This window comes from Alexandromys fortis, unplaced genomic scaffold, assembly GCF_014885135.2.
Source record: "Alexandromys fortis isolate MF-2015 unplaced genomic scaffold, M_Fortis_MF-2015_v1.1 scaffold_57, whole genome shotgun sequence".
NCBI classification, from domain to species: Eukaryota; Metazoa; Chordata; class Mammalia; order Rodentia; family Cricetidae; genus Alexandromys; species Alexandromys fortis.
Window position 1 is genome coordinate 8,156,632 of NW_026067941.1, and position 23,159 is coordinate 8,179,790.

Consider the following 23,159-nt stretch of genomic DNA (forward strand, 5'->3'; position numbering starts at 1 on the left):
TCCTAAGAAATAATTCTAAAGACAGAAAAAATGTATGAATGATGTTTATAGCTATTATTTATAATGCTGAAAACTAAAAACAACTCAAATGTGAAATACTGTATCTAAGACCATGATTCTGGGACAGGAAAGATGGCTCAGTGGTTAAGAGCATTTTCGGATCTGAATCTGAATCCCAAAACGGGTCCCAGCACCCATTTAACAAGCCAGGCATGTTCTTGAATTTGTCTTTAATGCTTGTGCTGAGGGGAGAGGGAGAGCCAGGACAACTTCTGGGGCATAATGGCTACCAGCCTCATAAAACAACATGAGATCCAGATGCAGGAAGAGACTCTGCCTCAAAGGAATACGGCAGAAAACAATGGGACACTTGACACCTTCCTCTGGCTCTGTGGATATGCACAGGTACATCCTCCACACGTGTGTGCGTACATCGCACACACACACACACACACACACACACACACACACACTTTCTCTTCTCCTAAGAAGCGCGTTAAAACGCTCTATCAGAGGTTCCAAGAAAACAGGTAAAAACAGGTGCCATCCCGCCACCAGACCGACCACCAGATGCCCTGGGTGATCATGGATATAACGAAAGGAACCAGTTCACTGAGGTCAGCAGGCCCAGCAACTCCATCCCCATCATATCTGCTACCTCCAATCAGGCCTTCTTCTGGGGATACTGAACACTTGAAGATTTATGCCAAATGCAAACAGAGCTAGGAGAACAGCAAACAAACAAAGCAAAAGACAAAGGGACTTAGTGCCAAGCACTACCTTAGTTGTCTGTCTGGGGCTGAGGCCCGGGGTGGAGGAGGGGTTCCTCTGTCCACGCAGCATGCCTGTGGAGCCCAGTGCCAACCGATCCCTCTACCACACAAGTGCTGACCTACAGCTCAGGGATCAAAGCAGAAGAGGGGCCGGAAAGACTGAGAGCCACAGGAACAGGCTTGCTGTGAGATTTTTATCCCCCACAAATGTTAGAGAAGCCCTGTTCATGAGGTCTCACTGACATGGCTGCCTGAACAAGGACACCACCAAGACAGACTTTTTAATGGGCTACTGGACACCTGAGCAGCGCAACGGAATAGGGGTTTGCTACAATCACCCTGGGGTCAGGGCTGTCAGCTGATGGTAGAACACACACTTGGCACTCATGAGGCTTTGGCTTTAACCTCAAGCACCAAGAGAAAAGGGAATTCTATAAAACTGGATGCTCCTTCAGCCCTGGGCAACTTAGGAGGACAGCCTAGTCTTCCCAGTCAGAAATCTACAGCAAGAGGCAAGAACTAGTTTCAGCACAGAGCCTCAGCTGGGGCTTGGCTGTAGCCTCTGAAGGACCAGAAGTCCATGCACTTTGAGATGTAGCCATTGGCCTCAGAGCACACGCCTTTAGTTCCAGCACTTGGGAGGCAGAGGCAGGCAGATCTCTGTGAGTTCGAGATCAGCCTAGTCTAGTTCCAGGACAGGCTCCAAGCTACAGAAAAACCCTGTCTCAAAAAAACAAAAAAACAAAACAAAACAAACAAACAAAAAAATGAGGTCAAGGGGCTGGCGAGATGGCTTCTTGGTTAAGAGCACTGACTGCTCTTCCAGAGGACCCGAGTTCAATTCCCAGCACCGACATGGCAGCTCACAACTGTCTATAATTCCAGTTTCAGGGCTTCAGATGTGCTTGCAGGCAAAAACCAATTACTATTAAATAAAAATAAATTAAATAAATAAATAAAAACAAGGTCAAGGGTCAGAGATTTGCCCATTATCAATCAAAATCGCCATGTTTAATAAAAGGACTGGGCGTCCTGTCAGAACTCTCTAGTTCAAATTTCACCCTTCAAACCTTGACATCTGCTCCTTACGCATCTGAAACAAGATGGGACCATCATCTCTCTAAGGCCTGATCAAGAATCTCAGCTCTGCCAGGACCCCTGGTGACAGTAACCTCGGAAACCCCATAGGTCAGACTCTTTGGGGCAGCTTGACCTGCTTCTAAGGGCAACAAGCAGGAAATAGCTTTCATTCATAACCTTCTGGGATGGTCAGGGTGAGCAGATTAACAGTTACAGCTCGCCAGGCACGTCTCTAAGCACAAACAGAATAAAAAACAGAAATAATGAAACCTATGCCTTTATATATTCTATAAGAATATTCAGAATGGCATTCTGTGCAATGCCCAAAAAGCAAAATAAATAAATAATAAAAATAACATCGAACAAATAACACTGAATGATCATCAGTTGATAAATGGATAAATAATGTGATATATCCATATAATGGAATATTGCTCAGCCATAAAAGGACTGACGTACAGATGCATACTACAACATGGATGAACCTGGAAAATATGCTAAGTAACTGAATCCAGTCAAAAATTCCACATACTGGGGCTGGAGAGGTGGCTCAGCAGTTACGAACACATACTATGATTGGAGAGGACCCCTGAATTTGGTTCCCAGAACCCAGGAAGGGTGGCTAACAACCACCTAACTCCAACACCAGGAAGATCAATGTCTCTGGATTATGTGAGCATCAGCACCCACAAGAACATGCCAACACATAGACACAAATACATATACATAATTTAAAATAAAATAAATGTGCAAGGAATCACCTGTAGATCCTGCCCTACCTTAAATCACTGATCTTAAGGCCAATGGCAGCCCTTTTTAAGCCAGGGACTCACCGTCCCAGCCCCACACCTGGTCAAGGCTAATTGGTTCTTAGGGAGGACTTGTGTTTGGCCAATCAGATTCCACTTTAGGGAAGCTGCTGTGAGGCAGCTGTCTCCCTCCCCATAGGCTAAGGAAGACAGAGCCTAGCAGTGTGGGAAAGGAAGGACGGCAGCAGAGTGGCTGTGGACCTCCTGGTTTTACACACACACACACACACCCCTAGTTCCTGGCTCATCACCGCAGCTGAGGGCTCTCTCTCTCTCTCTCTCTCTCTCTCTCTCTCTCTCTCTCTCTCTCTCTCTCTCTCTCTCTCACACACACACACACACACCCACCCACACACACACACCCTAGTTCCTGGCTCAAGCCCCACCACCTTTCCTCCAGCCCCGCAGAGCGGATTGGGTGTGATCTGAGCGCCTCCAGCACTAACACCGGAAAATCACTTCCAGGAAGTCCCTTTTCCTTGGTGAGCTGGATTTCTCAGCACACTGGAGGACTGGGAGTGTCTGCAGGCCTGGGAAGCCAGCTGCACAAGACCTCAGGCTTCCTGAAGACCCGGGAAGGAATTAAAACTGTTAAACAGGAGGATGGGCAGAGCCCCTGGACAAAGTGAAGGAAATCACTGTCTCAGGAGCTGTGTGTAATTTCTGTCAGTTGTAATACCACCCCACCCCCAACACCAGCAGCCTACCACTCCATCCAAAAAAAAAAAAAAAAAACCCACTATCCTGAGATAGTGTAATGAATGGCCACTATAAATGACCAGATAATAGTCACCCTTGACATCCTCAATTCTTGTCTTTGAACTAGCATCAGGAGACAGCAGACTGCCTGCCGTGGCCAGCCCCCCAATTGGCAGGGATGCACGTGAATGAGGAGCATTCACGAGAGGCTACAGAGTCAGGACCAGAAGCCAGAGCTGCCGGGAGGGAGAGGGTGCCCAAATTTTTTCCCACTTTTCCCATCCTTCTATTTATGGAGTCATTGGCTCCAGGAAGTGCCGAGCCCCTTCTCCCAGGACCCTGTTGGGAGTGACGCCTACACTGGCTGACCCAGCCTGCCACATCCTCCTGCTGGCCTCAGCAGCTCTCTCATGGTGACCCACAGGGTCACTGGGAACCCAGCCTGTAAGTGACTGTGCTCCTAAAGAGTCGCAGCCTAAGGAGGAAATTCAAAGAGGAAAGGGGGGTGCGGGTGGGGGTGGATACATACTAGGCTGGAAAAGCCGATCAGGGAGATGCTCCCAAACACGCACACAGTGGAGTGACAGGAAGTCAGGTCTGGAAATGAGACCGTTAGCCCAGAGGCTCCCTCGCCTTCACTGCAGAACTGGGGACCCCACAGAAGCCAGAAGCCAAGGCCACTGTCATCATTCATCCACAGCCACACACCTCCCCCCTACTCCTTTCTCCAGGTGACTTTGTTCAGTACACAGCTGCTCAGGGGACTGTGGGTTTCCTCATGAGCTGTGGGTTCTTGTTGGCGGTCTGTCTATCTGTCTGTCTGTCTCTCTCTCTCTCTCTCTCTCTCTCTCTCTCTCTCTCTCTCTCTCACACACACACACACACACACACACACACACACGCCCATCTGTCCTTTGCTGACAAGGTCTCCTGGATCATACAGGCTGGCTGCAGAACTCACTTGTAGCAAAAGAGGACCTTGAACTTCTTCATCTTCCTGCCTCCACTTCCAAGGGCTTGTATCCACCACCTCCACTACCACCACCTCCACCTCCACCTCCACCACCTCCTCCTCCACCACCATCACCTCCACCTCCACCACCTCCTCCACCACCTCCTCCTCCACCACCATCACCTCCACCTCCACCACCACCTCTACCACCTCCACCACCTCCTCCACCACCACTACCACCACCACCTCCACCACCACCACCTCCACCACGATAAGCAGCTTACATAGTACGGAAGATCAAATCTAGGGCCCCATATGTGACAGGCAAGCACTCTACCAACTGAGCTGTACTCCCAGGCCAACTCCTTTCTCTTTCTCCTTCCCTCCCTCTGTCCCTCCCTTCTTCCTCCTCCCCCCCCTTTCTCTCCTCTCCCCCTACCTCTAGTTTATCTGAAACAGGGTCTACCTCTTCAGAAACCTCTGAGGATAGTGAGTTTTATTTGAAGCCATGCTGTTCTGGACTGGGGAGCTCAGCAACTTGCCTCTCAAGCAAGCCTGACAACCCGAGTCTGTTCACTGGGACCCACGTGGTAGAAGGAGAAAATCCAGAACCCACATGGTGGGAAGAGAGAACCAATTCCAGCAGGTTGTCCTCTGACCTCCACCCACGTGCTGTGGTAGATGTTCACACCCCAAAACAAGCACAAGCAAACAAATGGAAGGCGACAGAAGACTTAAGAAGGAACAGTCTTTGTTATTGGGCTGTTGAATCAGACAGACAACAAGCCAGGCCTGACGGAGCAGCCTACAACCTCCCTCAGCTACTGAGCAGCTGAAGGAGGAGGATGAAAAGTTTAAAACCAGCCTGGGAAAGTCAGGGAGACAGGGCCAGAGGTGGAATATTTGACTAACATACAGAAGGCCCTAGGGTCAGTCACTAGATTTTCGAGGAAACACACATACCTAAAAGCTGGTAGTTATGAATCCCTATGTGTGAGACTTTCAGTACCTAATAAAAACTGCACAGGGTTGGTGACACACCCTTGTCATCTCCGCACTTCAAAGCCATCTTGAGCACATGCGCAGCTCAAACCTAGCTGGGACTACACTGTAACTAGTTTCAAAATAAAACAAACAAAAAATGCTCTTTCTACCAACTGGCTTCAACCATTCCCGCTGACTGCTTTCCCTTATTTCTGTTAGAAATAAAAATAAGCATTTGGACTTTCTGACTTGTACTGAGGAAGAAAAAAGACTTGGTGTTAGCAGGTTAAAAGAAATTAATTAGTCAGGCTATCGTGGCATAGACCTTTAATCCCAGCACTCAGGAGGCAGAGGCAGGCAGATCTTTGTGAGTTCGAAGCCAGCCTGCTCTACAGAGCGAGTTCCAGGACAGCCAAGTAGACACAGAATCAGAATGGCAGGAACAGACTGGTGACAGAGGCAGTCAGAGCCACAGGGAACCCGATGGCAGACTGAGTAGCTGCCATGATACAGTCACATCCAGAGGCCTCTCCAGCTCTTGTGATCAACTTTGTTTATCCCAGTTGAAATGTTCATAGGAATAGCCAAGGCTAGAATGTTCTACTGGTGAGATTATACCTGAGCTACACTGGGCTATCCCACTAGCCCCCACACTTTCTCTTTGTTTCTCATCCTCTTGCTCGGCTTCCATCTACCTCCTGTGTTTTATAGCTCTCCCCCCTCCAGTCTAGCCGAAACCTTCCCATTTAATAAGAGCCTTCATCATAGAAATGTCCTTTAAGGGCTAGGGAGATGGCTCAGAGGTTAAGAGTGCTGACTACTCTTCCAGAGGTCCTGAGTTCAATTCCCAGCACCCACATGGTGGCTCACAACCATCTGTGATTGGTTTCATTCATATATTTTTACCTGAGGCTTCTGTGTTTATGTTAACCTCAAACTAAGATACAATAATGAACAGATAGCTAGAATTACTGACAACTTACTATTTGTTTTGGGTTTTTTTTGGGGGGGGAGGTACAGGGTCTAACTATGGAGCCTGGAACTCTTGAAGGAGACCAGGCTGGCCTTGAACTCACAGAGACCCACCGCTCCATACCCTCAGAGTGCTAGGATTAAAGGTGTGAACGACCACACCCTTGAGCAAGATTCATTAAGAGGTTTCTAAAAGGGGTGCGACGCCATTCTCTGCCCTTGCTCAGTGTAACTCAGGCCAACCTGAACTCTTCTCTACATAGTCTTGGGTGACTGAGCTCCAGATCCTCTGCCTCTACCTCTCAGGTGCTGGGCTTACAGGCGTGCACCACCGCGTCTGGCTTCATTCCATCTTCACACAAAACTCACTGCTGCCCCTTTACAGACATCTGGAGAGATGAACTTTGGCCATGCCTGCATGAACACAGGTAGTCAGACTCAGGATTCCAGACGTCGGGGGTGGGGTGGGGTACAGCCTTCAACTCCTAGATCCCGAGGGGCTTGAGTCTGGAACTCACTTCACTCAAAGCGGCCAGCGCCTTGTCCACCGCCCATGCCCTGGTACAGCGGCACGCCTGGGCAGTCTCCAACACTCTCAGAGGCAGTGTAGAGGCAGCCCCACACTGCCGTTCGGGATTTCTTCCTCTCTGCAGGCTTTCCTGATGTTTGCCTTAACCTGACCTCACTGAACTGTCACACAAAGAAGAGGAAGGGCCACCCTGCTCATCTGTCCTGGGCTGTGGTCACCCGGAGAGCCCCAGGGCCTGTGCCTCCCAGGGCTGGATGTTCACACCACACCACCACGCAGCCACTTGAGCAGAATGCACCTGGAGGTCATCACTCGCTTCCTGGCAGCCACCCAGCTCCAGCTGTGTAGCCTCCCCCCTTTCCTGTCCTTCTCTTCCTTTCCTCCCCCTCAGCCTCCTTCCCACCCTTTTTTGCTGGCTTCTGTTCTTTCTTTCCATGAGCAGAGAGTTTCCAGGCTTGGCACGCAGCCAGCACATGTGGACAAAAGACAGCGATCTTGGAGGGAGACGTCATCTTGCATGCTGTCCACAGGGCCAGCACAAGAGAGCCAGCGAGGCCACGCCCCTGGCTGCTCCCAAGGTTCTGGGGAAGGGGTAGGAGATGTGGCCTAATGTGATGGTTAAAGCAAGGGTTTGAATGGTTCTGGATCCAGGCTCGGATTCCAGCGAGCCCGAGAGCTGCAGGCCTGGCCAGTGGCTTTCCTCAGCCTAGTCCTCTTGGTGTTACCAGCGGCTTGCAGAGGCCTTGGGAAGTATGAAGTGAGATTGCACCTGCCGGGCACTCAGCTCGGGGCACATTCTGAGATAGGTGCCAACAAATGTCTGCTGTGGTTTTAATTCAGCCTCCCCAAACAAGCGACACTAACAGGAACGAACAGCAGAGGGTCCCGAGTTGATAAGGACTGCACCCTCAACTCATTTAGAGGGCTAAGTGTTCCCAAGCTCTATGAAATTCTACAATACTCTCAGACAAGGCGGGTGTGTAGTTCAATGACAGAGCACTTTCCCAGCATACAGGACTTGCATATATGTTATATACAAGGCCCTGGTTCAATCCACAGCACTATATAAACCCATCCCCAATCCCCACAGCCACACACCCACTGACAACTCTCAAGCAAATGATCATAGTGACAACATCATCGGAGAAAGTTAGTCTGGGTTACTGCAAGGGCTGAGCCCCTTCCTTCCACAACAGAACAGACAACCAGGACACGCTGACCCTCGTCTGATGTCCCCCTGGGTCACCAAGCCTGCTGTCCTGGCCTTCCCAGCCAGCACTATTGTCCAGTTTCTTTTGAGCCAAGGCCCTTGTCTTCTGTTTACTATCTCTGCCAGGGTTTTGTACTTAGGAACTGCACAGTGCCTACAAGAATGCTCATTTCGTTAGCGTTGAGATGCGGGAAAACGGTCTTTCGCCTACAATCTCACTTAGCTAATCTTAGGCAGCGTGAATAGACTTGAAATTGACCAATAATCTCCATCACCTGGCAGAGAAAAGAAAAAGGCCAGTCAGGCCCAGGGAATGTGAGCGAAACAGTTAAGGAAACATCCCAGTGGGCCTGGCTAAGCGCTGAATTTACCACTGCAGACGTAAATAGGAAACACAGGAGCGCTCAGAGGAGGGCGGTGGGCACTGGGGGAGCCACAGCCGTCTTCAAGAAACCTGGGCCCGACCAGTCCTAGACCAGGCTCAAGCCATGATCTGAACATGGCTCCTTTGAAGCCTGCACTGATGTTTAACCCCCATTCTGAGGGATTAAGAGGTGAGATCATGTGGGACCGCTCAGGTATCAGGCCTCTGGCTTCATGAAGAAACCCATTCACACAATCAACAGGTTGGGTTACTGAGCTATCTAGAAAGTGGGTCTACTACAAAAGCCAATTTCCACTGGAGACACAATGCTACATGCCTCTTACAATGCTTAAGGCCTTGGTTTCAAACCCCAGAACCACAAAATGAAAAACAAAAACCTCTTTTAACAGCCCTTTTAAAACTTCTTTAAAAGCCAGCTTGGCACTGGGCGATGGTGGCGCATGCCTTTAATCCCAGCACTCGGGAGGAAGAGGCAGATGGATCTCTGTGAGTTCGAGACTAGTCTGGTCTACAGAGCTAGTGCCAGGACAGGCTCCAAAGCCACAAAGAAATGCTGTCTTGAAAACCAAAAAAAAAAAAAAAAAAAAAAAAAAAGCCAGCTTGGCTAAGTGTCCCCTGCTCCCAGCCTCACCCACATGATGTCTTATCACTTCAGGATTCTGACAAAAAAAAAAAAAAGGACCTGGCCAGATGTTATCCCTTGACCTTGGGCCAGAACCAAGCCAAAACCTGTTTTCTTTATAACTTGCTTGGTCTCTGGTACTGTGTGTTATGAGCAATAAAAACCATACTACTACTGCCTGACATGATGGAAAATATCTGTAATCCCAGGGCTCAGAAACCGAGTTTGAGCACAGCCTCAGCAATAAAGCAAGGGTCGGCCTCAGAACAAGGGCTCCAATATCTGGAAGGAGCAAGATTTGCATGCTAGGATGTCGGTGGGGAGACAGGAAGGAGATAGAAGGTTGGGGAGCTGGGACACGGGAAGCTCTGAGAGCAAGATAGGTTTGCTACCCTAGGGAACATGGAAGGTCTGTGATGAAGAGCTGTTCTCTTGTGTACACGCTAACACCTGGGTGTTTGATCGGGAGAAATAAAGAGTAGGCAGAGTAATGAGCTAAGGCGGAAAGAGCTCTGAAGGGGCCAAGCTGAGAGGTGCGCATGAACCAGCAGCACAGGGCGGCTCTTATAGCTCCTCCTCTCTCCACTCAGCTGCTTCTTACACTGCTGTGTCTGGACCTTCCGACATGTGCGCTGGACTTTCTTTCTTTCTTTGTTTTTTGAGACTTGTTTCTCTGTGTAGCCCTGGTTGTCCTGGGACTCTCTCTGTAGACCAGGCTGACCTTGAACTCACAGAACCCAGAGATCTGCCTGCCTCTGTCTCCCGAGTGCTAGGAATTAAGGGCAAGCTCCACTACAGCCCAGCTGAACTTTTTTTATTATTAAAAAAAATTTCATTTTAAATAGTGTGTAAAGGCCCAGTGCAGTGCAGATCTTTGATCTCAGCACTCTGGAGGCAGAGGGATCTCTGTGAGTTCAAGTTCAGCCTGGTCTACAGATCGAGTTCCAGGACAGCTAAAGTCACAGAGAAACCCTGTCTTGGAAAACAAAAATAAAAAATAAAATTGTGTGTGTGTGTGAGCATGAGCTTGTGTCCCTGCACAAACAAAGGCAGCTGGGAGTTAACTGATGTGGGTGCTGGGAACTGAATTCTGGTCCTCTGAGAGAGCAGCAAACACTCTTAACTCTGAGTCATCTCTCCAGCCCTCCCAACCTCCCCATTTTGAGACAGGCTCTCCCTATATTGCCTAGGCTAATAACTCAAGTAATTCTCCTGCCTCAGCCCCCCAAGAAGCTATAGACTCAAGTTTTATATTTTTTTGTATGTCCCTACTATTGTCTAGCCCAGCCTTGGGTTACTGTGAATGAGACACAAACATTTTGTGTATGACGGCGTGATCAGTGAAGATGGCTTTCTTAAAAGCTCATTAGGGGGTCTGAGCAGTATTTCAGTAGGAAGAGTGCTGGAAGCCTGAAGCACCGAGTTTGAATCCTGGAATCTACAAAAAGGTGGAAGGGGAAAAAACAAACCTCTTCAAAACTGTCCTCTGACCTCCTCCTGTACACCAGGGCACACCCTCTCCCATTGTCTGTACACAGTACTAAGGAGTGGCATGGGGAGGAGGTGGCATCAAATTATGTGCTAAAGACGTGACATGGGCACCAGCCAATCAGAACTGCCTTCTGGGGGCTGGAGAGATGGTCATTGGTTAAGAGCACCGGCTGCTCCTCCCAAGGACTCAGGTTCAATTCCCAGCACCCACACAGCAGTTCACAACTGTCTGTAACAGCTCTAGGGGATTCAACACCCTCATACAGACTTACATGCAGACAAACACCAATGCACATAAGATAAAAATAAATAAGCCATTTTTAAAAACCTGCCTTCTGGTTAACTCTTTGATGGCCATTTGATGTGGTTCCAGGTGGCTATGCACACGCAAGGCTCTGACAAGTGGCGCAAAGGTGACAGTGCACACCAACTCCCTCTCAGCCTTGACCTGGGTTCCAGGAAGGGATCAGCAACCATGACAACGAGGAACTGGCCCTTGTATTTACAGATGGTTAGGGACGAAAGCCAGCTTCAGGGCTCTGGTGAGATAAACTTGGGGACTTGTCTCTGACACCCTCCAACTGCAGGCTGTCTCTCCCCATCTTGAAAGCAGCCTTCTCTTCCCTCCAACTGGTATCGTGGGCCTTAAGCTCCATGTGTAGCTGGAGGCAACCTCGGTGTCCGTACTTGGTCCTAGGCCAGATATGCTGACCGTCCTGTGTTTGGGACAGGGATTCTGGGATAAGAGGTTCTCCTGGCCTTGCCCATGCAGGGCTGGAATCTAAGCTTGGTTGTTTTGAGAGCCATTAAAGAGCTCTGGCCCCTCTCTGCCACTTTCCCATCATGCTGGATGCTTCCGTCAGCTGGGAGGTAAACAGAGATCATGCTCCCTCTTTGATGTCCTGGGAACTTGTGAATGTTTGCCGATTGCCACTGACAAATGATGAAATGGGCCAGATGGAAAGGATGACGGTCACCAAAGGATGCCAAAGGATCGCTCTGATTACACCGTCACCTACTCCACTGCAAGTCTGAACAAATATCACCTGAAGCCCAGAGAAGGGAGTAGATAATTTCTCTGTCCCTAGGAAGTCAGACACAATATTCCTGGTAAAGAAACCCAGAGCGGAGAGTCAGCCGCTTCAGGGCTCTCCTGTCTTTAGTCTTTACAGTCCCATTTCAGACCAAGTGAGAGGAAAGTGTGGTTCTCCCTCCATCTCTAAGGGATGCGGGCCCTGGGTCTCAAGCTGCCATCTCACACTGTGCCCAGGAACTAAACAAGAGTACCCACGCCCTGTCACTAGCAAAGCTAACAACCTTCCCATGATGGTGGTTGTGGTGGGCCTGTCACAGACTTCTACACAAACTCCTGCTTGGCTCATCTGGAGAAGTCTGCCTGTGTTTCCCAGGGACAGGAAGGGAACAAAAGAGACAGAAAAAGCTTGCTCCAAGCTTTTGGTTTGCTGGGTGGAAGGTGTCAGGCCCTGCTTCCCCATGGTGAGCTGGAGGGACAGACACAGCACCACCTCCTCTGACTCACTGCTTCGGAACAACCAGTTCACAGGCAAAACTGAAGTCATTCACCCTGCACGCTCTCCCTTCCTGAATCCAAGTTCAGGAACTCGAGACCAGGGTTCTCAGCCTTCCTAACGCTGCTGCCATTGTTTAACACCGTTTCTCAAGTTGTGGGAACCACAACCAGAAAGTCATTTTCACTGCTACTTCACATCTGTAATGTTGCTACTATTACGAATTGTAATGTAAATATTTTTTGAAGATAGAGGTTTGCTAAAGGGGTCACAACCCCACAGGTCAAGAACGGCTGTTCTAGAGGGCTAGGAAAGTCCAGGAGATAGGAGAATAGTACCAAACTATCCTGCTAAGCCAACACACCTGTTCAGACCAGGAGAATGGGTATTTCAGCCTTTCAGCCTTTGCCAGCAAAGCCATAATGTGCAGCCTACAGGACCGGCCAGGCTCTGCCTATGATGAAGAAAAACTCATTTTTATTTATGCTAAGCACAGTGGTATACACAAACAGCTCAAGAGGCAGAGACAGAAGGATCACAAGTTGAGGTCAGCCTTGGCAACACAGCAAGACCGTGTAGTTGCTTCAAAAAGAAGTCAGTAGGGCCAGGCGGTGGTGGTGCATGCCTTTAATCCCAGCACTTGGGAGGCAGAGGCAGGCGGATCTCTGTGAGTTCGAGGCCAGCCTGGTCTAGAAGAGCTAGTGTCAGGACAGGAACCAAAAAGCTATGGAGAAACCCTCTCAAAAATCAAAAAAAAAAAAAAAAAAAAAAAAAAAAAAAAAAAAAAAAAAAAAAAAAAAAGGAAGTCAGTAGGATGCGTTGGTGCACACCTTTAACCCCAGCACTGTCCCCGGTTTGTGACCACCCCTTTGTTATTTTTGCAGTATACCTTAGGCATGCTTGGCAAACACTACCCCAGCCACATCTCCAGCCCCGAGCGAGCTTGTATACGGCTGCCACCAGCTGTCACCCAAGTGTGGATTTGCAGGGGATTTCTGTTGAGTCAAATCTGACTGGATCTTCTCTTCTGAGAACAAGGGGAATGAAGCAATGGGCAGCCCAACTGATAGAAAGAATGTTTCACAAGCTAGCATGGACAATGTTCTACAGTCTAATCTTCAACTACAGTGAGTAAGAATCTAGCATGGGCTACATGAAACCTTGTTTCAAAGATAATATAAAACAAAATTTAAAAAGTAAATAAATACGATAATAAATAAATAAACACAAGGGAGAGAAAGAGGTACCGAGTGACTCATTTTGTTTTGTTTTGTTTTTCTATAAAGGTCTTGCTGTGTGGCTCCGGTTGTCAAGGAACTCACAATCCCCCTGCCTCAGCATCTAGAAATGCATTACCACACCCATCTCAAACTGACTCAAGTGACCAACACCAACAGACAAAATCCAGTCAATCTGTTAGATACCAATCCATTAAAGTTTCCTTAGAAACTCTAGTTTTAACACATTGCTTTTTTTATACCTAACAACACAGTTAACAAATTGCTTCTGAATGTGCCCAACTTTAACTTCATATAAACTCAAATTCAGCATGGAGCTGGTGTGGAAACAAGCGAAGTAGGAAGACAGGTGATATATAATTTAAAAAAGACCATCAGAACTTCACTTTCAAGAAGCCACTACTGGGCACAAGCATTATGCAATAAGTATTTGCCTTTGAGATCTTTTTAACCCAGCAGTTCCAGCTTTGGGAATTTAGTTGACAGAAATGTTAGACTTAGGGCGTGTGACAACATCATTTACAGTAACTAAAATTGAACTATAAATTGATAGCTTGTTAAACAAATTAACTGAAACAGAGGCACCTCAGACAGTTGTTAAGAAGAAGGCTGTTAGGGGCTGGAGAGATGGCTCAGTGGTTAAAAGTACTGACTGATCTTCCAGAGGACCCAGGTTCAATTCCAGCACCCACATGGCAGTTCACAACTGTCTCTTACACCAGTTCCAGGGACCCAACGCCCTCACACAAACATACGTGCAGGAAAAACACCAATGCCCATAAAATAAAAATAGAAAGAAGGCTATTACATAGAATTATTCTTATAAAATACTGCATTGTGAAACTACATTACAGACATTCTTCCATTTTGCCAAATATATAGAGATATATAGATATAGATACATACACACTAATACAAAGAAAAAAAGACCTAGGAGTCTTGGTGATGCAGAATTGCAACCATAGCTACTTAGGAGGCGAGGACAGCTGGGTCAAAGGTAAGGCCTTTTTAGGCTACAGTGAGTTCAAAGTCACTCTGGGCAATATAATGTTGCTGTTTGAAAACAAGAAGCTAAAAAGGAGCCCACGAAGGTGACACAAGTCTTTAATTCCAGCACCGTGAAAGCAGAGGAAGGACAGCCTGATCTAGACAGTGATTCCCAGGCCTGTCAGGGCTGTGCGGGAGTGGATGGTGGCAGTTGGGTAGTGTTTAAAGAAAAGGGTTGGAATATGATGCTGGTAAGATGCTCTGCAGAGAAAGGTGCCTGCTGCAGGTCTGATGACCTGAGTTCGATCCTTGAAACCCAATGGTAGAAGAGAGCTGACTCCCCCAAAATCTCTTCTGACCTCCATGAGCTCTGTGGGATGTACATGCACGTACACACACACACACACACACACACACAGAGGCACGCGCGCACACATACACTGGTTCTCTAAATACAATAAAAAGTTAAAATAGAGACTCAGGGTCAAGAGCATATACTTCTTTTGCAGAGGACCTGAGTTCGATTCCCAACATCCCTGTCAAGCAGCTCACAATCACCTGTAATTCCAGATCTAGGGAAATCTAATGCCTCTGACTTCCAGTGGTACCTACACTCACACACACATATAGACATACATGCACATAATTAAAAATAAAATACCCCCCCCTTTTGACAGGGTTTCTCTGTGTAGCCTTGGCTGTCTTCGAACTCACTCTGTAGACCAGGCTGGCCTCAAACTCAGAGATCCGCCTGCCTCTGCCTCCCCAGTGATGGGATTAAAGGCGTGTGCCACCACCACCCAGCTAAAAAATCTTTAAAAAAATTAAAATAAAAAAGGTTGGATACAACTCAGGAGTGAAGAGAATGCCAACCATATGCAAAGGCCTTAGATCAAACACCAACCTTCTCTGAGGCCGGTGATAGCACAGGGAGAACCCTAATCTTTCAGCATATTCTCTTTATATACTGCTTAAAGGTTTTATAATAAACACAATTTTCTTAGTTCACATGAAAGCATATACACATAAAAGTGAAAAATTCAAAGTATAAATCCTAAGAAAGCAAAACACTAACGGACATGAATTTGACCCTGTACTTAAACTAGTCTGTCAAGTCTTCTGAGCAGGCCATGGTCACAGAAAAAGTAGCCATAGTCACAGTCACAGGTCTCCATCCTGACCCTACTCCCGGCTTGGCATCCACCCAAGTCCTGGAGCCCCAAGGGCATTCAGTCTCTTCCCTAAATTTGCTACAAGGGTGATTCACCCCATCCTGCCCCAGGCCAGGGAAAACCCCATTACTTGGTTTTCAAAACTGAGTAGTTAGAGGAGTTGTAGGACTGTAACTCATCAAATGGGACAAAGCAGTGATTCTGGCCCAGACAATACAGGGCCCAAGCTCTATGGCCCAGATGACACAGAGCCCAAGTTCTATGGCCCAGATGATCTAGGGCCCAAGCTCTATGGCCCAGATGACACAGAGCCCAAGTTCTATGGCCCAGATGATATAGGGCCCAAGTTCTATGCAAACCAAGTTGATTTTTGCCTCAGTCAACCTCTGCTTTTAAAACTAGGGCAAGGGTCTGTCTGACTGTGGCTTCCGTGCATCAAAGGGGAGGGCTGAGCAGATCACTTGCCTCCTGTTATTAAAGCACAGACAGGCCCAGCAGCCTTCCTGTTCTTGACCTCTGAGAAGACATTCAGGATAGCCTAGAGCAGCCTCTGGATTCTGAGGAAGCCTGAGGTTCTGGTGGCAACATGGTCCACACATGAACACTCGAGGTTCTCGATTGGGCCCAGGGCTAGGTCCCTAGTGTCATAGAGGGGCAAGAATGTGGGCTGAGAGGTGGCTGAGAAAACAGTGAGGTATTACAGCTCAGAGAGTATGTGGCCAACATTCTGTGAGAAAGCCATCTCACCGGTATCTCTCTAAGGAACAATGCAGGGGAGCCTTAGGGAAGGGTCCCTCGACCCCCAGGCGAGCAATACAGAAGGACCTGCAAAGATCTTGAGGCAAAACTGGTAGCGGTGTGGCACGCCTCTAATCCCAGTGCTTGGAGACAGAGACGGGCAGATCTCTGAGTGTGAGGTCAGCCTGGTCCACAGGGCGAGTGCCAGGACAGTCAAGGCTAGAGTGAAACCCTCCGAAAAATGAAAGATCTTGGGGTGAGGCAGCAAGATCAAGAGCTACACAGAGACTGTGGGATACGTGGCCCCAAGCAGGGTCAGCCTGGACTACTTGTTATCTGTGATCAGCCCATGTGTCTCCAGGGACCTTTTGGAACCCAAGGTTTATCAGCCTTCGGGCAAGGAGCCCTCTCAGAGGGAGAAAACTACAATCCTGAACCTTAAAATCATCTGAAGACCAGCCTCTCACTGAAGCCATCTGAAGACCACCCCCTCACCAGAATCAAAACAATACTACCCCACACACATTCAACACAAAACTGTTTGCTTAGGACCACTCTCAGAAAAAAAATTGTTTTGCCTTAATTGGTACGAAGGTGAATGGGAAGAACAGCTATTTTAAAAATCTCTCTCCCTAGGCCTGGGGATGTAGTTCAGTGGTAAGGTGCTTGCCTAGTATGTAAGAACCCCTGCATTTGACTCTACTACCACAAAACAACGCTCCCCAAACATCCCTCTCTGGCATTTAAATATACATTCTAAGATACAAGAAAAGTCTAAAATATTAAGAAATTTGAGCCGGGCTGGGGTTGCGCATGCCTTAATCCTAGCACTTGGGAGGCAGAGGCAGGTGGATCTTAGTGGGTTCAAGGCCAGCCTGGTCTACAAGAGCTAGTTCCAGGACAGCAAGGATTGTTACACAGAGAAACCCTGTCTTGAAAAAACAGATATGGCAGATATGATGGTGTGCACCTGTAGTTCAGCCTCGAAAGACTGCAGCATTTCCAACGCTGTGTCCCCAGAAGTCCCAGGGCATTCGAATACTCAGTCACCAGTTGGTGGCTGTTTGGGAAGGATTAGGAGGTATGGCCTTACTGGAGTAACTATGCCCCTGGGGGTGGGTTTTGAGGTTTCCAAGCCGCACATCATTTGAGTTAGCTTCCTCTGCATCCCGTTTGGGGTTTGAGATGTCCGTCCTCAGCTGCTGCTCCAGCTGCCTACAACTCTGCTTTGCCATCGCGGGCTCTAACCCTTTGGAACCATTAGTTCCAAATAAACTCTTTCTTCTGAAAGTTGCCTTGGTCATGATGTTTTTACCAAAGCAACAGAAAAATCACGAATACAGAAGGCTGAGGAGGAAGAATCACAAGAGCAAGGCTAGTCTACATGGTGAAATTCTGTCTCACAGTCAAAAAAGCAAAGAGACTGGGGGTGGGGAGGGTGAGGCTGGTGGAGAGACGTTAGAGCAATTAAGAGCAGGTACTGAGCTTGCGCAGGATCTGTATTCATTCCCAGCATTCACGTCAGACAACTCACAGTCACCTGCCATTCCAGCTCCACAGGATCCTAGGTCTTCTTCTGGAATCAATGGGCACCCGTGTATACACGCACACACACACAAGCACACACACTCACACTTAAAAGTAACAACTTCAAAAGAAACTGGAGAGCTGGCCAGCTCTTAAGAGCACTTGTTACTCCTACAGAGAGGATCCAAGTTCAATTCCCAGAATCTACATGGTGGCTCACAACTATCTTACTCCTATACCAGGAAATCTGAAGCCTTCTGACCTCCATAAGCACCTGGCATGTAGTTAGTATACATGCATATACACAAGCAAAACACTCATACACATACAATAAAATAAATCTTAAAAAATATATAATAAAAGGGGGATGGAAGGATGACTCAGCAGTTAAAAGGGTTAAGAGCACTGACTGCTCTTCCAGAGGATCCAGTTTGATTCCCAGCACCCACGTAGCAGCTCACAACCATCTGTAAGTCTAGTCTCAGGGGCTCCAGTCTTCTTCTGGCGTCCCTGACTACCTCAGGTCTAGAGTAACAGTTTGGGTTTTGGTGAGGGTGAAATGTCAGCTGGGGTACACGGACACACCACATATAAAAATTTAAAATAAATAAATGAAGAGAGAGAAAAGAAACCTGGCGGTAGAGCAGAAGCCCGCACCTCCTCGATGCTAATGGAAGCTACAGTGAAGTGAGACCTGCCGCGAAGCCTGCAGAGCTCATTAGCGAGACTGTGTCCACCCTGTGCAGACCTCAGAGGGGAAGGGTCACTAGAAACCTGTGCGGGACTTCCCAGCTCACTCTTTGTGAAACTTCTCCTTGTGCAAACAATCCCCCATTCACCAGACCTCTCTGGGGAGAGTTCAGATCTGGTGGATCCTACCCACCCCTTTAGAAGCAGACTCAGAATCAAGGCCTAAGGGCAGAGGGATCTGGGATGTATCAATCAGGAGAGAAACCCCAAATGCTGCTCCCAAGGCTTCTACCCATTTGCCATAGAATGGCATTTCAGGATGCTGGTGATTCTGGCACACTAGGGTCTTCCTGGCTCCCCTTCTCTACATCAGGGTCTCTGCCAAGCCACCGACAGATAGAGACTAATGTACCACCTTCCTGTTTGTGGCCGGGTAACCGGTTGCCCTATCTTCTACATTCAGAAGTACGTCACTTCCTATGACATCACTGTCTTGTCCCTATAGGTGTCCCCTGTCTCTGGTGTCACTGTACAATGACTGTTCACACCCCAACTGACATTTTTCACCCTCACCAAAACCCAAGCTGTTTTTCTAGACCTGTGGTAGACAGAACAGGAAGACAGTCTTGTGGAGTTTATCATTTCATCTTTTGTAACACTGATAAGGATCCCCCCCTTGGTCTTATCTATGTTTGTCATTTTGTTTACTGATGAAGACTTTACCCCCCCCCCCAACACTCCCTAGTCTTTACATGAAGTTCTCCGGATGAACTCCCAGTTGAGTTCAATTCCAGGAAAAAATCTGTTCTGAAAGTTCATTTGTATGCTTTCTGTTGTCCCCGATCCAAAACTATGCAATCTAGTGCATTTTTGTTTGTTCCTAAGCTGCCAGAAAACTGTAAGCCAAGTTCATTGTCCAAGTGCTGCAATCTGCTCCATTCAGGCCATTCAAAATGTCCCTTTTCTTTTGCTTCCTCCTGCTGAGCATCTCTGGGTTCGGGTTTAGTTTAAGTAAGTGCCTACAACCAGCACCCTTACCTACCTCTTGACTTCTAGACTCCACCCACCCCTCCTGCCTCACCACTGCCTGTCCACCAGGCTGCAGAGCCCAGGTTTCCCTGGCATCAAGGGTAGAGTGAGCTTTCTAAGACACAAAACGGGGTCCATCACTCTTATTTTGGGGAACTCTTCATTCTACATTTCACCTTGCCTGCTTTGGTGAGACAGACAGACGAGCAGTGTGTGTGTGTGTGTGTGTGTGTGTGTGTGTGTGTGTGTGTGAAGGCTCTAACTCCATGCTGCAGCCACACTGGGTTCTCCCCCATGCCTGCCTCTTTCCTCTTTTCCTATGTTGTTCTCTCTTCACCAGACAATCTTCCCTGGGCTTTCTTGGTGAAGGCTCACAAGCATCCCCTCTGGACCTGGGGCCCTCTGGATTCTCCTGGTTCTGTGACACGCAGCAGGAATAGCCAGGCCAAACTAGAATGGTATTTTCTGGAAGGATGGAAGAGGCTGTCTCGATCACTGTGTCCCCACTGACTACCACACGGAGCATTTTATGAGTGAAGTTATGTCCAGACAGGGTGCAAATCTTCCAGAATGAGCGTCCAGTCGTAAGACTCTCTGCCAGTGTCTGCGTTACCCTACCTACAAAGAGTCTCTGAGGAAAGGCAAGATGGCTCGGCAGGTAAAGGTGTTTGCTGCAGATCCTGAGGACACACGAGGTGAAAGGGCAGGACGAACGCCTACAAACCATCTTCTGATCTACATGGATGCCTGATGGCACATACACAATAGGCAAAAATATAATAAAAACGGTTTCAATTAAAAAAAAAGTCTCAGAGCTGGAGATATAACTTAGCAGGTAGAGTGCTCACTCCCAGGCAGGAAACCCTAGGTTTGATCCCCAGTGTCTCATAAAAGTGTGTGCCATACTCCTGTAATTCCGGGGCTTGGGAGACGGCTAGTCAGTTAAGAGCCCTGGCTGTTCTTCCAAAGGACCTGGGGTTGGATTCCTAGCACTCGGGCAGGGAGGCTCACAACTGTCTGTTACTCCAGGACCGGGGAACCCGCAGCACAGCCTCCTTGGACACTGTACACACATGGTGCACAGACATATATTCAGGCAAACACTCATAAAATAAATCAGATCTCAAAAAAATTTAAATTTAAAATCACATTCAAGGTCTGTCTAAGCTACCCGAGACCCTGACCCTGTTTCAAGAAACAAAACAACAATAACAAGTCCCTGAACTGAGCCTGGCTGCTCCTGCCAGTAATCCTGCCCTTACAGAGCTACAGCAAGAGGAAGGATTATAAATTTGAGGCCAGCCTGGGTCACATTCTGAGACCCTGTCTCAAATAAACTACACTCTGTTTCAGTTTGCCCTCAGCTTCCTCTCAGAAGCTCCACTTCCTCCTCTGTGGGCCATTCCCTAGACAAGTCTATTCCACTCTTCAGGTGTTTGCTACGGAAGGAGAAAGGCTCCAGTCACCCACCACAGCAGGTGCAAGCGTTACATGACAAATCACTGTAAAGTGCCTATTAGAACACCATTACCACACCCCACAATTACCTGTCATTTGGAGAGTTGAAGTCACAACCCCCAAAGCCATCAGAGCACTGGGTCAGAAGTCAGCCTGCTTCTTCCTCAGCAGGCTGGTTAAATCAGGGATCCCGCACTTTCCTAGTTACAATCCAGCGCCAAGGAGGGCAACCCCCACCCTCCAGCTTCCTGTCCCAGCTCATCACTACGGATTCCAGGCGCTGGGCTTCCTCTGTCTCAGTGGTCGGACTCCTCCGTATCTCGCTGCCCCTCTTACACAAGATTATATCCTGTGTTGTTAAGAGACTTACTTACCCTGGGCTCCATCGGCTCCCAACTCCATCCTTGACGGGAGAGTGGGAAGTAAACCCCAAGGATCCCACTTTCCAACACTGCAAATCCTGACTCCAGCCGTCTGGACTCCCCCACCCCGGCGCACAGACGCCCTCTCACACACGCGCACTCACTCTCAGGCGTCCCGGAGCTCCGGCACAGCGCAGGGCCGGGCTCTGCCCAGTGGCTGCAACTTTCTTCGGCCTCGAAGTCAGCCCGACCTGGGGAGGCGATCTGGATCGCTCTCCGCGCGCGTCCCTAAGGTCGGGCTGAAAAGTCCCCAGCGCCGCCTACGGGGAGCCCCGGCTCGCCCCAGCACACTTTCCTCGCCGCCCCCGATCGTACTCTCCCCGCTTTCCCCCGAGCTCGCTCCGCACTCCAGCGCCCGGTCCTACCTCCCCGCAGGCGACGGCTCCGCGGGTTCCGGGGCGCATATCGCGGACGCCCGTGGCGGCGGCGGCGGCGGCGGGGGCCTGGGGCGCCATGGCCCGCTGCCCTCCGCGCCTTTGTCCGCGCGGCCTCCCCCCTGCCGCCGCGAGCCCCTGGGGTCCCCGCCGCGCGCGCTCCCGTCCGGTCCCCGCCGCCTCCGGCCTCGGAGACGCGCTGCGTCCCCTCCCTCCGCCCGCGCGCGCGGCCCCTTCCTCTGCCTCGGGCTGCGCCGCGATCCTCTGCCGCGACGCGCGCCCCCTCCTCCCGACCCATCCCGCGGCTCCAGTGAGCTAATCCGCAGCTGGCGGGCGCCCGGCCGGTTGCCACAGCAACCACTCTCCCAGGGCCCGCCGCCGAGGGGGAGCCACGGTAAACAGGACCTTCTGCCGCACTCGCCCCCTAGCCTTTCGTGGGTGGGGGGAGATGGTGGCTTAACCTTTTCTGTGCTGAAGACCGCCTCATGGGTTCTCTTCTACCCCGGCCGGGTAGACTTCCATTCTCAAAATGCCCTTACACCAGACAACACCGAAGCCACGCTCCCTGCCCTAGCTTTGTTTCTGGTCAGTTAGCAGGGAGCTAAACTGCTGGATGCCTCTGGCAAAACTGGGCTCCACATTTGCCCCCAAGCAACTGACAATCATGAGACAGGCCTTCGAGACCCACCGGCCCACGTTCGCCCACAAGCAACTCACAGTCATGAGACAGACTATTAGGACCCACACGGATCCATACTTACCCCCAAGCAACTCAGTTGCTGCTGGAGAGGGCCATAAGGATCCACGGGTCCACCTCCCTTCAGAAGGGTACAGAAAGGGATCAAAGGCCACCAGAAGGCAGGCTGGTCAGGAAAAGCTATCAGAGAAGTGACTTTTTACTGCCCACTGGTCCTTCTTACCCAGGGCAAGATCAAAGCACACATGCAGGAGGTTTTAGGATGGTAGGATCGCTAAATAGAAGCCCACTTGAAAATGTCGTGGGCTTCAAGGGAGTCAGGAACACAGGCTGGGGCATTCAATGAAGTCATCTGGGGCTTTGATGGCCTGGAAAGCGGAATCAATTGTAAAAAGTGGAGAAACAAAGGAAAAGGCAGTCTGGGAAGAGGGAAGCTCCATCATGGTATCTGGAGAGCCTTTAAGTAAGAGGGGATAAGGTAAGATGGGGGTAGGCTGAAGAGCTTCAAGAGGTCTGGGCAAAATCAGAATATTATGCTGAAGGCAATGGGATCCAAGTAGAGGAATGCCAAACGATAATTTCTCAGCCTGACAGTGACAGTTTGTCTGTCCTGGGGGCTAGGTGCCAGCCAGTCTCCACATTGGAAAATGTCATTCTTGTTTATAGCTTAGAGACCTCCAAAAGAGTTGACCTATGTTTCTGGAGATGACCTAGTGGCTTCATGCTTGGCTTGTGTGTGGGGAGGGGTATTGGCACAGATCCGGGCTTCTTACAGCTTCACTAAGTGGGTAC

At 49.2% G+C, this 23,159-nt stretch overlaps 1 protein-coding gene across 7 annotated transcripts in view; it reads right to left on the reverse strand.

Moving 5' to 3' along the window:
• Positions 1–21,928, reverse strand: part of Dennd2a (DENN domain containing 2A) — a 96,840-nt gene extending 74,912 nt beyond the window's left edge. Inside the window, exon 1 of one of the 7 annotated variants that reach the window (XM_050148076.1) lies at positions 21,662–21,928. The gene's annotated coding sequence lies outside the window, so the exon portion shown is untranslated. Of the gene's footprint in view, positions 1–20,963; positions 21,078–21,248; positions 21,272–21,400; positions 21,525–21,661 lie in introns of those variants that run through there. The other 6 variants (XM_050148080.1, XM_050148077.1, XM_050148082.1 and 3 more) reach the window with 6 other exon arrangements.
• Between the last annotated feature and the right edge of the window lie 1,231 nt (positions 21,929–23,159).